The sequence below is a fragment of the Cupressus sempervirens genome, chromosome 4 (assembly GCF_028749045.1).
Source record: "Cupressus sempervirens isolate cs-2001-9-10 chromosome 4, ASM2874904v1, whole genome shotgun sequence".
Taxonomy (NCBI): Eukaryota; Viridiplantae; Streptophyta; class Pinopsida; order Cupressales; family Cupressaceae; genus Cupressus; species Cupressus sempervirens.
Window position 1 is genome coordinate 355,039,372 of NC_143121.1, and position 16,774 is coordinate 355,056,145.

A 16,774-nucleotide genomic window follows, 5' to 3' on the forward strand; every position below is an offset into this window, starting at 1 on the left:
TCTTAAGGGTATCACAAGGCTTATTTGACACAAAAGCTCACAAATATAAATAACAACCAAGGGTGACTTCCAAGCATTAAAAGGGTCTATTTAGTTCCAAACTAACATGAATCTAACATTAGATTCAAACTATGCAACTTTCATTGGCTAGTTGCTTCACAAACTCAAGACTAGGCTTGTAGCTTTGAACATGGAAAATCACAAACATCTCCTCACAACCCAAAGAAAAGAATCACTGATTTGGATACCCTTTTCAGTTTTATACAACATACTAAAGCCTTAGGATCTCAAGAGAAGTATGAAGCAACTAAGTTTTTTAAAGCTCACTTAGGAATGTAGGCAATTAGGCATCCATCAACAAAGGAAGTACCCTACCCCTTGAGAAAAACTTCAATCCAAAAATTGGAACATGAGGGGGATCATGTAAGATGATCACATACCAATTTTCAAGCTTTGAAACCTTTTGTATAGCAATTTTTGGAAGATGTTGCTACAAATTTCTAGCATGCACATGGATCTTGCATGCTTAGGGCATCAAGTTTTTCTCTCCAGCCTCATTCTTTTGAACTAAAACCAAAAGGAACATAAAAAACATTGTCTTACCTCAGATTCTGCCAAGGGTCATTAATTTCCCATGGTGGAATCTCAAGATATGAGGGAAAATAGATGAAACCCTAGGTAATGGCACAAAATGGGTACGACAGTTAGTAAAATGGGAATATCTTGAGTTGTAGAGAAAATTAGAACCTCATTCCAAGTGCAATAGAAATAAGATTCACAAAGCTATCCAACCATACTAGATATTTGTAATTATATGTGATCAACTCGACCAATGAGCTAGTGTTTTTCATGAGTTTGAGTATAATAATATATCTTTTGTTATGATTGAGTTCAATATTTTAGTGTTCTTGTTGATTAGTGTTGAAAATTATTAGTGTTAGTGTTGATAAGTGGTTGTGACCATTGGAGGACATCTATTTAAGGTTTCTGAAAGAGGAGAAACCCATTTTACAGATGGGTGAACAACAAACATTGAATAAAACTTAGAATTTTTGCCTTTTTCTCTGTTGTTTCAATACTATACAACCTATATAGATTGGTAGGAGTGAAATTTTGGTATGATTGAATGGAGGATTGAGTTAGTTTTCCATTGCATTTGGTTTGAATTCTTTATCTTATCTACAACAAAAGTTACATAAGTGTTTGTAGAGGTTGGTACAATTTACCCTAAATCTGGAGGTTTCTTCAAGATGGCCTCCTAACTTGCAATTCCACTGTGGGATTTCAATGCCACTTTGGGGAATGCAAGTTAGTAGAGGGTACTTCAAGATGGTAGAGATTCAAAACTGTAGGTGTAGCTTACCTATTTTTACCAACAAGCCCTAGACTGAACATTGCTATATGTCTAGTCTAGATTTGGAGAAGACAGAAGGTTCAGGCTTCCAAACTGATTGATTTGACCAAGGTGAAGGGTGTAGGAGGATTAATTAGATGTGAAGAAGAGTTCCAAGGGGTGGAGTTAGGTCTGTGAACCCATTTACTCATACTTCCTTTGTAACCCAGCCTAATCTGGCCAATTAGGTATGTGACTCAAAGTGGGTGTTAGTTGGTGCTAGAATAGAGTTAGAGTTTGATCTTTTGGAATCTCTAAGAGGTGGTTAAAGGGTGTCTAAAGAGGTGAAAAGATAGTGTGGCCCTTTGCAAAGTTTGGGATTTTGACCGAGAAAGCTAGGATTAGCCCTATTAGAAATGTTGATAACAATTATGCAAATCAATTGTTGGGGGTTTGAGAACTTCAAAGTTGGGTGTTTTTGAGAGATTAGGTCCATAGAAACCTTTTCTATCAAGAAAGTTGAGTTCTAAACCTATCTAGGGAGAGTTTTCCTTTTTAGGCCTATTGGAGAAGGGGAGTCCCTAAGAAGTTGTGATTGATCTAAGTCAGTTGAGAACCCTAGTGGTGTAGGGAACCTAAGGCTCTTAAGAATGAATTCAAGGTGTTTAGTAGGTTAGAATCATTAGGAAAGAAGCTTGATCCATACTTGTAATAAAAGACTCAATTGTAAGGTACAATGGCACATTGGTGTGGTTATAAGCCAAGTGACCATTTGTAACCAAGGAGTCATAATAGGTGTGATTTTGAGTATTTTCATATTTTTAGGATGTTTTAGGTGGATTTGAGTCATTAAGACACCTTTGGATTAAAGGTTTGTAAACAAGTGCAAAAGTGCAAGAAAGTTGCAAAATGCAAAGAGTTGCTAAAGAGCATTTTTTGCATTTTTTGTTCTTAAACTAAAAAAAGGAAGTTGTATGATCTTCCAACCATCGAAATGGAAGTTTTAACCATTGGAAGGCACTTATTTAAGGTCTCTACATGTGGGGAAGGTCATTGTATGGACGAGTGGACAACATTTGGTGAATAAAACTCAAAATTTCTACCTTTTTTTACTGTTTTTTCAATTTTGTATAGCCTGTATGGATTGGGAGTGGCATAAGTTGTATATATTTGGATAGAGGTTTGAGTCAATATTTCATTGAATTTTTTTTGAAGTGTTTATCTTATCTAGAACAGAAGTTATAGCAGATTTTGTGAAGGTTACCCGGATTTACCCTAAATCTAAGGGTTCCAGCAAGATGGCCTCCTAACTTGCAAACCCATTGTGGGATTTCAATGCCACTTTGTGGAATGAAAGTTAGGAGAGGGGTCTTTAATATGGAAAATTTTTATGGTTGTAGGAGTAGGGCACCTATTTTTACTAGCAAGCCCTAGACTGAATATAGTCTTATGTCTAGTATAGTTTTGAAGGAAAAAGAAGGATCATACTCCCAAGTTGATTGATTTGACCTAGGTGAAGGGTGTAGAAGGAAAAATTAAAGGTGCAGAAGATATCCAAGGGGTTGAACCAAATATTTGAACCCATTTGTTTATGTTTTCCTTGTAACCCAACCTAAACTGGCCATTTAGGACTATGACACAAAGTGGGCATAACTTGATGTTGGAGCAGAGTTTGTGATTGATCTTTTGGAATCTCTTAGGAGTGGTTGAAGGGTGTTTAGTGATGTAAAAACATTGGATGGTCCTTTGTATGGTTTGGGATTTTGACCATTGAAACTAGGAATTGTCCTAATAAGAAGTGTTGGTAATAGTTTTTGCGATTTGATTGTTGAGTGTGAGAAACTTCAAAGTTGGGGTTTTCTTTTTGGTTTGAGTCTATAAAAAACCATTTCCATCAGAAAAGTTGAGTGTTGGAACCATTTAAGAAGTATTTGTCATTTTAAGCCTATTGGTGATAGGGAGTCCCTAAGTGTTGTGGTTGGTCCAAGTTGTTTGAGCACCCTAGATTTGAGGGTTGGGCTTGTGAAGTGGAGTCCACTTAGAGGTAGAGTCTACCTATGTTAGAGGTCCAGTGGATCAGTCATTAACCTTTGAAGAAGGCCTAGTTATTTTTTGGAGGTTGAAATCAAGTTAAGGTGCTGATTGGAGTTTGGAAGGGTAGTTTGGTGCTTTTTCTACATACTCTACACTAATAAACATTGAGGATTTTGGTGTCTCACCCTTTATCACTGGTGCTTCAACTTTATTAGCCCTCTTCTTTGGTGACCTACAAATGAAGAATTAGCACAGTTTATGTAGAGAGTGAATGATATAGTTTGTTCAATTATAAGTAGAGATGACACCTTAAGTGATGCAGAGGTCAGTGGTCAACCAATGATTTGATGTAGAAACAACTAACTATCCCTTTGCTTTGAAATAATGGTCTTATATCTTCCTCAAGTGTAACTAAAATAATGACCCAACCCACTCAATCTTTTATCAGATTATAATCATTCAAAAGGCTTAACCCATTGAACTCCACACCTTTGGATCCACAAGACTAACTCCACTTCCAAACTTCTTCAAGCAAGCAAGTTATCCAAGTTTCCAAAAACACCTACAAACTCCATATGACTCAAAATAACTCCAAATATGCAAAGGCCTTAACCAAGGGTTAAATAAGACTTTTATGAGTTATATAATGTGTATTCAATTGGATTTAACCATCCACTTGGCTAGACCCAACTCCCAATGCATAATTCTTCCAAGGTGTCTTAAGAGACCTAATTGACAAATTAGTAGCTCTCCAGCAACACAAAAGTCATCATGGGGCATTCCACAAGGATCCTGCACTACACCACCTTCCTAAAGGATTCATGAGCAAGATAATAAGGTTTTAGGATGTTAGGAATAATTTCATGATGTTATAAGCTGATGCAAAGGTCAGGGTATGTTAAGCACAATGTTGGTTTCAATCCAAAAGGACAGACATACACCCAAAACTTCTACACCGTAACACAAAGGCAATACTAATGGATCAATGCTAATCCATATAACTTGACACTTAGCAACTTGACTCAACATCCAAGAGTGGTGGATTCTCACCAATAAGGTTAATCAACATGTTTAAAGGGTTCACCATGACACTAATACCAAGGAACCATGGCCAAACAACAACCAAAACTCAGATTTCTTAACTTTGTCCAGATAATGCAGCATTTTAGGCTACTAGCCCTTCCAAAGAAAAAATGTGCAACAAATACAATATCTTCCAAAGGACCTTAGGAACTAATTGGCATTTCAAATATCCTTTATGGAATTTGTTAAATCCCCAAAAGGACAAGTGCTGACACCAATTACAAGCCTTCCAAAATTGGATTGTTCTTGTCATGTCACTAATTTGGGTAATATAAGTAAATTATTATGAATAAATAAATATATTATTTCTTAATATATTAAAAGAAATATTGATATATTATTTATAGTATAATATATTATTAAACAATAAATAATAATATATTATTGATATAATAATAATACATTACTAAGGTAATGAGGTAATATTAAAGGTCAATCATTATTAATAAATAAAATAAGAATAATAATGTTATTAATAAATTATGCACACTATTATTAAATAAATATTGAATATATAAATATTAATAGTAGTGAATCAAGCACTATTATATAATATTGATATATAATTATTATTATGATAGTATAAAAATATATAAATAAATGATTAATGATATTAGATTATGAAATGGAATTAAAGATGTTATATTTCAGTAGTTAGTTGAAGTATATTACTTTCATATCTATTTGAAATTAGATTCTAGCTCTGATCTTTTTAGTTAAGAAAATTCATTTTTTACAATTTGATCTTGCACTACATTGATTTGATATGCAATGTTGTCAACATAGATGCATCTATCTATGGCATGCCATCATATACCTATGCGTAACGTATTTATCTTACATACATACATACATACATGATGGATGCATATTCACATCATACATGGATACATCCATCTTGATATGATTGCATCATCATCATAACAATATCATAGCATCAACCTTTATTACTACATCTAGCCTTAAACATAATAGCTTGCATCATGCTTGCATTTGGATATCATTTGAACATTATTGGCTGATCCAACTTGTATTGCTAATGCATACTAAGATGATATGTGTCTTCAGGCTAGGTAACATAATTAACGTTAATTATCACAAGACTCAGCCAATATATGAATTGGGTTCAATAGATTAATTAAATTAATTGCCATTTGTCATAATGAGACATGTAATCAGGTTTGGCAGAAATATTGTTCTTAATCACTTATTATTATGTTGACTACAATAATCATAGATGATTATCATGATGAATCAAAATAAATTATATTATTTGTTATGAAGGGTGGCAACTATTGCATTTCACCCTTTCATGATAGATGGAGAATATAAATATAAGTCTCATGACACAAATAGAAGGCATATATTTTTGCCTTGTGGAGCACTGGATTGAGCAGACTTGATAGTGAAAACAACTGAACATGCAAGTTATTCATTTCTATATTTGAGATGGTATCATTAGAAGCATATTCTCCCAAGTAAAGATCAATGAAAACCTTTTTATCTGAGAGTCAATGTATACAAGAAAAAAATATAAGCCACAACCTATATCTATATAGTTATACATAATTCTTCAGCTTGTATATGCAGTGTGGATAACATATTGTATGTTAGAGGCAGCCAATCAGAGAGAAATATTATAAAAGGGATACAAATTAAAGAAAGGTTGCACATAAACAATGACCCCCAAAAAGGGTTCATTACAAGTGGTATCAGAGCAGGTTTTCCTGCCAGCCTATGATGTTTCATGAGTAATGAATTTACAATTCTAAAGTTTAATAAAAAATTAGAACAATAAATCCTACCATTCATCGACATTAGAACAATAAACCCTACCATTCATTGACAATTTGATGACGCAATTCTGTCATCATATGGATGTTCCCAGGAGTTGTCCTTCCACGTTGAAGATGAAATATGAAATACTTATAATTATCTTTATGTTTTTTTTGAAGGCACATTAAGAAGTTTTGTTTTGAGTTTTCTATAATATTTAATTTAAATCTTAGTGAGATGTATAAAATTCTTGAAACAAAGGGAGAGTAAAGTAATCTGGGTTGCCTACCTAAATATTCTAGTCAATACCATTCTATTCTTAACGAAAGATCAAGATTACCGATTGACAAAAACATACAACAAACTGGAACCATTATCTGGGCCAACTATTCACTGTAATATGGGAAATATGAATTTTGAATTTTTACAAATGCAAATTAAATTCATTCTTAATTCTTCCTCTGCACATTCACGCTGAAGCATATGTGGAAGCAATCAAGGTTAGTCATTGTATCCAAACAAAAAAAAAAGTGATTGTGAGTTACTATTATGAGTCAGAATTATGGGTGAACCCACAATAATGGGTTCCACTTTAGTGGGACGAAGAAACTTGAAAAAGTTGACAATTTTTTGCATCTCTATTTGCCACATATTCGTGCGAACACATTAGACATGTTCGCGCAAACACATTAGACATGTTTGCGCGAACATGTACCTAGCGCATGTTCGCGTGAACATGTCAAGCTATGTTTGCGCGAACACGCGCTAGGTACATGTTTGCGCGAACGTATAGTGAGCCGATTTTTGACGCTTAAAAATGTTTTTTCCACTTTTCCAACCTCATTTTTACGGCGAGTACTGTTGATTGAGCATTCGGGCAAACGTGTGGCTTGAGCAACTTCTGTCAATGTCATCTTCTTATTTTCGTTCTCCTCTTCATTATTGGGTATGTCAAAATAATATTAATTTAATATTTTCAACGTTTTTAAAGTATTTTTTTATATTATCAAAGTATATTTTAATGTTTTGAATGCATTTTTTTTTTGTGTTTTTAAAACATATTTGAATGTTATTTACATTTTTAATAGTTTTGAAAACATATTTGAATGTTATTTACGTTTTTAATAGTTTTGAAAACATATCTAAATGTTAATTTAATATTTTTATTGTTTATTTATATTAATTTAGAAAACAGAAAAATATTATATAGAAAACATTAGAAAACATTAGAAAAAATAGTAAAAAATATATAATATAAAATTTAGGAAAAGCATTAGAAAACAAATTTAGAAAAAACATTACGAAAACATTAGAGAATTTATAATTTAATATAAAATTTATAAAAAAAATTATAAAAAACATTACAAAATTTATTATTATTTTTATTTTATTTTTTATCGATAAACGGCCAAGGCCTTGGATCATATAATAAATAAAGGAATAAAAGATACATAGAGTCTCTCCGTTCAAATGGGCACTGGTAGGAAAGAACAGAGAAGAAAACCTCCAGTCTTGCCTGGGACTCATGTCTTATCTTATTACATTACCCTAGGGGCATACCCTGGTTCTCAAAGCTACATGAGTTAACAAATTACATAAGCTTACATATGGGCATTCCCATGGAAATTTGACTCAGCAGCTTCCTTTCAACTAAATGTAAAGAATCTGAAATAAGATACCTATCAAGAAATTCTTTCTTCAAGACATAAAAATTGTTAGTAGCCTAATGAATTACTCTTACAAAATCCAATCCAAATATATATATTCCTTATAAGACCAGAAAAATTAATAAACTGACAAATTGTTACATCTAATTTGGACCATAAATCAATTTAAACCTAAAATTAAACCTATAGTAATGCTAAGTTGGGGATATTCAACTAAAGAACACATAATATAACGAAATAAACAAAGGCCATAACTTATCTAAAAAACAATACTGAGAGTCAACAATATCTAAAATGCCTATCCCATAGATATGATAATTCAATCTATATTACGATTCATAACCAAGGCATCATAGATTTTACATGCTGAATTTCCCAACTGATAAAAAGAATTCAATATCTGGACCTAAGAGAGATCTTACTACATATCCCCTGTTATGTGAAATTAGGATTAACCATTTAAAGACCCGAAATATCTATACTGACCGAGAAAGAAGTCCAAGAATTCATAATATTTAGGCTAAAATTGTAAAACATCTGAATGACTATGTACTTTATTCTAGGTATGAATGGGGAAAACAACTAAATCTTGACTAAGAAAGCATAGACATACTGAATAAATTTAGAAACATACCCTAGATTTTCGTTCAATCAAATGAGCCCAATTGCATAATTTATTAAAGGAAACAATATCATCATTTGACAAAATAGTCACCAGCAATGCCAAAATTTAATCAACAGTCACAAAAATCTAAAATCGTAACCTAAAAAAAAGGCGTATCTAAAATGTTTATCCCATAGATCTGTTAATTCATTCTAACTTGCGAATCATAAACAAGGCATCATAAATTCTACATGCTGAATTTCTGGACTGATAAAAAGAAGATCTTACTAGAGATCCCATGTTCTGTGAAATAAGGATTAACCATTTAAAGACCCAAAAAATCTATACAGACTGAGAAAGAAGCCCAAGAATTCATAATATTAAGACTAAAAATGCAAACCATCCAAATGACTATGAACTTTATTCTAGACATGAATAGATAACTTTATAATCTTTGACCCTACAACCCCACACTGATTTCAACTTAGAAATAAGGATCTCTAAATTGGGGGAGGAATAAATAGGAGGTAGTCCATTCCATGAATCTTCCCAGAACAAAGCTTTTTTCCCAACCCCAACATCCCAAGAAAGAAATTTACTAATAATACCCCGACAATTTGATATGAAATCCCAACATTCTGACCCTTTCGGTAACCTTTCCATCTTGAACAATGCATCCGGATCCGATGGATCTAGGTATTTAAAATATAGAATTTTGGCCCATTTGTGTTCATTTTCTTGATATAATCTCCACACAAGTTTAGCTCCCAAAGCCTCGTTCTGCCATTGTGGCTTCTTTATTCCTAAACCCCCACATTCCTTGGGTTTGCATAAGTTATCCCATTTAATAAGAGCAAGTTTCTTGTCGTGTTCCTTATCCTTCCACAAGAAATTTCTAAGTTTGGTCTCAAATTTCTTGGACATCCAGTTAGTAAGGGGAAGACATGCCATGGGAAAAATTGGAGTAGCTAAAAGGACTGCTTGAATCTTGGTAATCTTCCCAGCCTTAGAGAGCCACTTATTTTTCCAACTCTCAATCCTCTTATCCACCTTTTCGATCGTGTCCATCCAAATTTTGGTGTACTTTGATTTCTTTTCTAGGGCGATGCCTAGATATTTGCAAGGGAACTTTCCTTTTTTGTATCCCATAATTCCACATATTCTATTTTCCATTTCAAGAGATGTATTTAAGAGGAAAATATCCAATTTTTCTTTATTAACCTTCTGGCCTCAAGTATCCATATATTGCTGAATTATGCTTTTAAACCCTTTGGCCTCTTGAATGGAACTCTTACCAGATAGAATGGTATCATCTGCATACTGTTGGTGTGTAATATTAGGAAAATTCTTGGTGACAGCAATACCAACGATCTTTCTTTCTTGATAAGAATAGGAGACTGCTCTCCCAAAGGCTTCAGCCATTAGAATAAAGAGGGAGGGAGATAGTGGGTCTCCCTGCCTAATAGCCCTAGATATCTCAAAAAATCCCTTAGGCATCCCATTTATGAGAACTGAAATGTTCGGAGTAGAAATGAACTTAAATATTAGATTTACCCATTGATGAGAAAAACCAAATGCTTCTAAAACTTTATAGAGAAAATGCCAGTCAACCATATCGTAAGCCTTCTGTATGTCTAACTTCATAAACATACAAGCTTCTTTATCTATGGTAGCAGAGTGAATAACTCCCTGAATTATGAGTATGCCATCCAAAATTGATCTTCCTGAGACAAAACCTCTCTGCTCTTCTAAGATCAATTTTGGCATGATTACCTTGAGTCTATTAGCTATGAATTTTGAAAATATTTTGTAAATAGTGTTGCATAGAGCAATAGGGTAGAAGTCTCTAGGATGTTCTGGACAATCCTTTTTAGGGATAAGTGTAAAGAAAGAATAGTTGATTTTAGCTAACAGAGATCCACCATTCCTTGAGGCTTCAATTTCTTTCCATAAGTCTTCCCCAAGTATATCCCAACATTTTTGAAAAAAGAAGGCTTGAAACCCATCAGGGCTTGGGGATTTATCTGGGCTCATATTAAAGACTATTGATCTGACCTCTTCCAAAGATATTGGTCTGTTTAGATTTTTATTATCTTTTGCAGAGACTAATTTTGGGATAAATTTGAGCATTCGGGACTGTGCCTCCCTATCAGACCCTTCATAATTATTCAGTAGATTATTAAAATGAGATACTATCGTGTCTGCTATTTCTAGTGGATTTTCTGTATGTTAACCCTATGGAGTCGAGATGCTAGTAATTTTCTTGAAAGCTCGGTTCTGGATTGTAGAATTGTGAAAAAACTTAGTGTTCCGATCTCCCTCATCCAACTATTTCTCTCTGGATTTTTGTCTCCAGTAGGTTTCTTCTTTGGATAAAATATCTTCCTGTTTCATAAGGAGTTCTTTTTCTAAGATATATTTCTCATAATTCATACCAAATTTTATGATTTCCTGATTCAAGTTTTCCAATTTTTCTTCAATTTCCATTTTTTCTTTAAAAATATTGTTGAAGTGTTCTCTGTTCCACCTCAAAATATTTTCTTTCAGCAATTTAAGTTTGGAAATGAAAATGAACATTTTTGACCCAACAAAATTTGCTTGAGTCCACCATGTTTTAATCAATTCAAGAAATCACAGATCTTGAAACCACATCTTTTCACACTTAAAAGGATTTCTGGGAGGTTTAGATGGTTCTGAAATCTCCAAACAAACAGGGAAATGATCCAATCTTGCGAAGGGCATAATGGAGGATTGAAAATCCTTATTATTGGAGAAAATATTACCTCCCATGAAGAATCTATCTAATTTCTCCGCGATATAATCATTATCCTTTCTTCTATTATTCCATGTAAATATGCCGTTATTTGATGGAATTTCTACTAAACTGAGTTTGTCTATCCATAATTTGAATTCTATAGACGAAAGCGACAGATGTTGAATTCCTCCTACTTTCTCATCTAAGCTTAGAATCGTATTAAAATCTCCTCCTAATATAATCAGGCTTTCTTTGTGCTTAATAATAACTAAACTTAATTCATCCCAAACTATTTTTTCCCCTATTATACTGTTAGGACCATACACATTTATAAGAATGAATTTTATATCTGATTTTATGCTCTGTATATTCAAACACAACCAGTTTTTATTATTTATTAGATAAGTTAGATTTACTTTCCTAGGGTTCAAAATAATTCCTAAGCCTCTCGAGGCACCTATTGCCTCAATAAAGATTGAATCCCATAACCCTAACATCTTACTAAGTTTAGCGCCTTCTCCTTTATTAGGTTTGGTTTCTTGAATTAATATTATATCTGATTTAAAAAATTTTAAGTATTTTTTAAATAACCTTTTTTTGCTAGGGGCATTAAGTCCCCTAGCATTCCAAGATGTTATCCTCATTTTTCCTTAGGAAGGCTCTTCCCCTTCCTCATGATAAGCAGCTCATCAATTTTCCTCTGTTCTCTGGCTAGACCTTCAGTTTCACATAATTCCTTCAATGATCTCCTACCTCTTTTTCCTTTAAGCTTGCCATAATTTGGAGAAATTAAACCTTCCTGATTCGTTTTATACCAAGGTCTTGCTGAAATATATCCAGTTCTTGATCTGATGATGCAGATCCTTTCTCTAATCCTACAAACTCCTCCATTTGCAATTCCTTGCAGATCTGAAGCCCGAGACTGTCCTCCTCAAGTTTTTTATTTTCTATTTCTATCAACTCTTCAAAGTTTGTCCTGTTATTTTTCTGATTTCCTTTTGGTATACTTCCACTCTATTTGTCCCGTTTCCTTACACTGTCCTCCATCTGGATCTCTATGATATCCCATTGGACATCCTCAGCTGTATAATCTTTTCCTACCAATTTGGTTATTATTTTTTGTAACAGCTCCTCTTTTTGAGAGATAGTGCTCTTATCTAGGTTCTCAAAGTCAAAGACCTGAATGAGCTCCTCTATTAACTGTTCCAAACCGTTATCTTCAATCTCTAACAAATCAGTATCTTGTGTAAATTCTAGATCCTCATTAAAAAAATTCTGAAGGACTTTTACAATTGGGACTTCTGGACTCTTGCCATCAATCCAAATTTGTCACTCTACTGGGCTGAAAGGCGAGAGAGGATGCCCATCCGGAGTTTGCCAAAATTTTGAACCTCTTCTAGTTCCATCAAATATCGGAGTGGTTAATTCTACTTCAGGGAGTATATCCATATTCAAATGTTGAGGTTCCTGTGGTTCTGATCTTGAAACTGCTATTTCCAACCTATCCTTGGGTGAAGAGAAAAGCATATTATTTTCTGCTTCATCTATATCTTGATAATTCACTATATCTGTAGTTCTATTTTGTATCTCTCCTTGTCGTGCCTTTTCCTTATTCTCTTCAAGCTCCTTCTGATACCTGTGTGCCGAGGAACCCTCTAGAGTTTTTGTTTCCCAATGAGTCTCTACTTTTTCATCTACCATAAAACTGCTTCCTTTATGCTCTACAGGAACCTCATGTATTTCTGTGTCTTGTTCTAGATCTTGATTTATGACTGTTGTGGGCATTGTTACACTCCTTTTAGGGTCATCTTTGTCTCTGTTAACAAACTATTTTGATGAGGGACTGGACTTACAATTCTCCTTGTCATGTTCCACTGTAGCTTTTTTCTTTTTTCTACTCTGTCTTTTAGAATGACTATCATCCAACCCCAGGTTTGTATCCTTTTGAGGAATAGCAACTATAACTAATTTAAGTCTTCTTTTATTAGGTAAAACCTTGTCTGATGCTTCATCAATTGTCCTTTCTTTCTGATTGACCTAACTTTGGAATCATGTTGGAGAGATCTGATCTTCCCGCCTTTTACTCTTTATTGCCTTCAACCAAGAAAATTGACTGCTGATATCTGAGGTAAGGGGGATAATCTTGGGCATGATTTTATGAAATTCATCAAATCTTAAAATATCAACTATTCTCTTTTTATATGTTTGATACTTTATATCATAAGATGCTTTATTAGTTATAAATTTTTGGTTAAATTCTGGTGGATGATTGATCTTCACATTGATTAACACCTTGACATTGTTATAGCAGTAGAAAGAAGCATCAATACCACTAACCTCTCCTACCTCCGATCTTATGGCTTTAATAATATCTTCATGACAAAGCTCCAGAGGGAGGGATGGTAGGACAAACCAAGAAGGCAACTTGCAGTCTAAATTTTCTATTCTAAAATTGTGTGACCAATCTATGAATTTAACACAGTGACCATTAAAAATAAATTCAGACCATAATAAAAATTTATTTTTGATGGACACATCTAAACATATTAAAAAAAGTACATTTTTTGAGAAAGTGAATATACTTACCTGGTTCTTGCAGGACTCCTCCAGCCAATCGAGTAACAGAGGGAAATCATCCTGTGGCCCATTCCAAATAGCAAAGATACCTCTCTTTATGCATTCGTCCCATGAAGATTCAATAGCTTCATTTGAAATTTTGACCGGTTTATCTTTCATGAAATGCGGAGATGACCTAGGAGATGGGCTAGGGTTCACAGAGTGATGTGGATCATGGATTCTCTGATGGGGCAGGATGTATGAACTTCGGGAAGAAGATTTGGGCTAAAACCCTCCTATTTGTGGTGAAACCAATTGATATAGATCTGGAACCATAGCCTTGTATTTTTCCATGTGAGCATATTTCGTTAAATTGAAAGTACGGATCTGATTATCCAGTTGATCTACCATAAAAATTTGGAATTTCATATTTTGGTGTACCTCAAAGCGGATTTGAGAGTTCTGCAAGGGGGGGAGATTTTGGACATACAACTCATGATCTTTATTTCCCTTGCTACATCGTTGGCTGCGAGGTTCCTCTGCATCGTAAAAAATATCGAATCTGTTTGCTATGTTTATGGAGTATCTCTTGTCATATGTGCTTTGTGGTTTCTTCTATTGCCAAATCGGCCTGAGGCCGCTTGTATCTATATGTTTTTGTAGGGCTTTCCTTCGAGACTTCGCAGGTCGGAAAGGGTTTGGTTTTCTCGCAAATGCAGAGCAGAGTGCCATTTTTTTAATTAGAAAATTTATAATTTAATATAAAATTTAGAAAATAAATTTATAAAAAATAGTTTTAAAAATTAGAAAATTTTTAAAAAACATTAAAATAAATTCAAAAATTTAGAAAAAACATTGAAATAAATCAGAAAATTTAGAAAAAAATATTGCAAAAACATTACAAAATTTAGAAAACAAATTTAGAAAAAAACATTACAAAAATATTAGAGAATTTATAATTTAATATAAAATTTTTTTAAAAAAATTTAAAAATATTAAAAAATAAATTTAAAAAAATTAGAAAAAAAATTAGAAAATTTATAATTTAATATAAAATTTAGAAAACAATTTTAAAAAAAATTGCAAAAACATTAGAAAATTTAGAATTTAATATAAAATTTAGAAAATAAATTTAGAAAAAACATTACAAAAACATTAGAAAATTTATAATTTAATATAAATTTAGAAAAAAATTAGAAAAACGTTTTTAGAAAACAAATTTAAAAACATATTAGAAAAATATTAGAAAATTTATAGTAATATAAAATTTAGAAAATAAATTTAGAAAAACATTAGAAAAAATATTTTAAAAAAAATTAGAAAAAATATTTTTTAAAAAAATTAGAAAAACATTACAAAATTTTAGAAAACAAATTTTAAAAAACATTAAAATATGTGTGTGTGTGTGTGTGTGTGTGTGTGTGTGTGTGTGTTAATGTGTGTGTGTTAATGTTAAATCTATATATGTCAAATTCACTTTAATGTCTTAATCTTAGAAGTTTAATTAAATGACATATCTTAAGGGTCTAAATCCTGAATTGTACATGTAAAAATATAGATTAAAATGTATAATTTTTTATTTTGAACATAAGATGTACATGTATATTTGTTCATGGTTAAAAGTAGATGTATGTACATATTTTTAATAAATTCACATTTTTATATGTATAATTTGTGTATATGTTAACTATTGATCTTAATTTATCTTATAACTAACTGTAATTATGCTGAGATGCATTCTATAGAATCACAACACAAATACCCAACACAAGAATATGCCAAAAAAGATTCTCCGTCAATAAAAAAGAATTGAGAGCGGTTACAAACTTCCAAATTAAATATTAAAAAAGAATTCTCGAAATAATAGCTGGCCAAAATAATAGGAAGCCAAATGGAGGCCGGAATGATAGGCCTGAAATAATAGGGCCCAAAAAAGTAGGGCTCGAAAAAGTAGGACCCAAAAAAATAGGGACAAAAAGATAGGGCCCGAAAAAACAGGGGCAAACTAATTTTAATATGATTTTTTTTGTTAAATATAATTTTGCATGCACATTCATGCTTATTTTTTTGGGGGAGTGGAGAAATTTGAAACAAATTCGTGGAATGTGAAGAGATGTCTGTTGGGGGATATGAGGAGCCTCTCAAAAATTATAAAACCAAGGCTCCTCATTTCATTTTCATTTTATGTTTTTGCAGGAAGGAAGAGGTGGAGGTTATTGGAGGATTAGATTGGAGTTTTTGAATAGGAGTAGATTGAAGTTTTGGAGTAACATTTTTACAGGTGAGATTTCTATTTTTTATTTACATTTTCATTTAGATTTAGATGTAGATGTAAATTGAAATTCAAAATTAGTTACAATATTCTACTTTGATTTAGATTTCAATTTTAATTAATTTCATTTAGATTTAGAATTCTGTTCATAACTATTTAGGCTTACATTTAATAGTTTACTCTCTTGCATGTTTGATTTAGATTTAGATTTGTATTCAAAATCTATTTGATTTATATATTTTATAATACTTTTCATTTACATATTTTAAAAGTGCATGTTTCAAATTAGTTTTAGATTTGCATATATCAAAATAGTTTTGATTTGCATGTTTTAGATTTGAATGTTTCACAATAGTTTTACATTTGCATGTTTCTAAGTATTTATATTTTCATGTTTCAAAGAATAATTTTATCATTAATCTGGATGAGAACGCCACCATATCAATACAATTTATATTCTATTAAAGTTAATGATTTATTTAAAGTAGATAAATCATATATTTAGTATATATTTTATCATTATTGAATTATAAAATAAAATAAAATTCTTGAAATATTAGCTAGCCAAAATAATATTAAGCCAAATGGATGCCAAAATAATAGGACTTGAAAAAATAAGGCCAAAAAAATAGAACCCAAGAAAATAGGGTTGAAATAACTTAATTAAATTTTTTAATATAAAACATCTTCTTTT